This window comes from Limulus polyphemus, unplaced genomic scaffold (assembly GCF_000517525.1).
Source record: "Limulus polyphemus unplaced genomic scaffold, Limulus_polyphemus-2.1.2 Scaffold5451, whole genome shotgun sequence".
Classification (NCBI taxonomy): domain Eukaryota; kingdom Metazoa; phylum Arthropoda; class Merostomata; order Xiphosura; family Limulidae; genus Limulus; species Limulus polyphemus.
Window position 1 is genome coordinate 11057 of NW_013671061.1, and position 2183 is coordinate 13239.

At 29.2% G+C, this 2183-nt stretch overlaps 1 pseudogene; it reads right to left on the reverse strand.

Moving 5' to 3' along the window:
* Nucleotides 1–2183, reverse strand: part of LOC106472592 — a 62032-nt pseudogene that overhangs the window by 9600 nt on the left and 50249 nt on the right.

Sequence of the window (2183 nt, forward strand, 5' to 3'; positions counted from 1 at the left end):
ATGTCAGACTTTAACAAGTTGATGTTCATGTGCAGAACAAAAATACTTTGTCCACTGTACAGTTTACATATTATACTTGCATGGCCTCTAGAGCCTCTGAAATGCATACTTACAAGGGTTTTTTCGGTATCCATGTACACTGTATATGGTACTTAGTCTCTTTTACCATGAACTATCACTAAATCAAATACATAATATCAAGTTGAAAGTCACTATGTAAAAGATCATGGCATGCACACATTGACCCCAACCATGCAAGGAGAGTTAAAACAAATAAAATAACCATCTAACTTTAAACTTATCACAAGTATTTTTATTTAAATACTGTATACTTTTTGTTAGCAATGTGAATAGTTATCACTATTGTGATCACAAGGCTTTATAATCATATAACTAAATATTCACACTGATTCATTGGTTTACTTAACAAAACTCTCAGAGCTGGTTGATAATAAAACTAGGACTGGCAAAGTAATAAGAAAGTGTCTCCATCTGCTGTTAGTAATTTTCCACATAATTATACATGATTACTTCCTATATAATTAACTTTTACCACATCCTGTACAAATAGAAAAGGTCATTTAAAGTTTTTATGTTTGGTAAGAATTTAGATAACATTTTATGCTCTAAGTTCAGGCATAATGTGGCATAAATTAATTTTTTGAAAGAAATAAGACCTTACATTGTGCTTTGAAAAGTGTGAACATTCCTCTACAGCCATCAGAACAAAACTTAAGTTCATCAAGTAAACATTTTGCTATTTATGTTGTTAACAAGTATCATCAGGAATAATTAATTTCCAAAGTGGTCTGTATCTACGTGTCAAACCATAATTAAATATTTTTCTTAAAGTCAAAACAGAGAATAGTTTAATTACAGCACAAAAAAGCTGATTTTTTTTAGAATTTGCCAACATAAATAAGTGATTTTTCCTCTTATGCAGAATTTGAATCCGTTAACCAATAAAATGTATATATTTTTTCAAGATGTATAAATTATTCTGATAAACTTGTATGACAGTATTTATCTGTTACTACAATTAATAGGGATTAGAACTCTTGCAGTTAGATTCTGGTTAAATTTTATTCTAAATTATGAACAGACGTATAAAAATAACCTACGTCCATTTGGATTTGCCAAAATTAGAAATAGATAAAACATACCTAATTCAGTAAGGTAGGTGGCTACCCTCCCGTAAATCTAAAAAAGATGAAAGATTAGTTGGTTGTTTCACAAATCTACACAAATGCTATCTGTGATAGTCATCTCTAACTTTAAACTGATAGACTAGAAAATGGTATCTAAAGACAATTCTTGGGCTACTCTAATCAAATAGTAGAATTTGACCATCACTTTTACAACATGTCCATAACCCCAAGGTGTAAAGTGCATTTTTACTGCAACAGGATGAGAACCATAAACCTTCAGGTTCAGAGTCCAGCACACTGACCACTGGGCCTACCTAACTTTAAAGTACAAATAATGAAAGAATACCAAAATGTATTTGAGGCCAGTGTGATAATAATATGGCTATGTTATTGGTGTTTCAGTGTTCATTTTGTTTTGATTTTTTCTATGGCTTCTAATTTTACATGTTTGCATCAAGTGTCTCTAAGGCAAACCTGCATACATGCCCAGCCCATAGGTAAAAGAACAACAATAATAAATATACACTAATTCCTGCAATAGAAAAGAAAAAAACAATAACATATTTAGCCAATCAGAGGTGACATGTGTGTTTAAAAAAACAACAACTTAAAACTACTAAAGTAGATGTTTCAAAATAAAAATAAAAACATGGCAGTGTTACATGCATCTATCTTCAAACAACGAGGTTTTGTAGTTCTTTTAATAATTCATCTGGCACATTTAGTATAAAGATTTGCCTAAAAGCATCTTGATGAATACATGAAAAATTCCAAGCTATGTTAATTTCAACCTTGAAAATATAAATATATAAAAAAAACATTATATTATTTATATTTGAATAGAAAACAAGACAATCTTAAAAAATTACAATTAGTTATACTTAATATTACCTCTTAGTCTATAAGAAACCAAAGTAAAAGAGAAATAATTGAATGTATAATAAAATTAATATGTTTACATACTACTATAAACTGGTCCTAATCCATATTATCTTAAATAAAGTCATGAAAAGTACATCTTAATCAACTACAAAT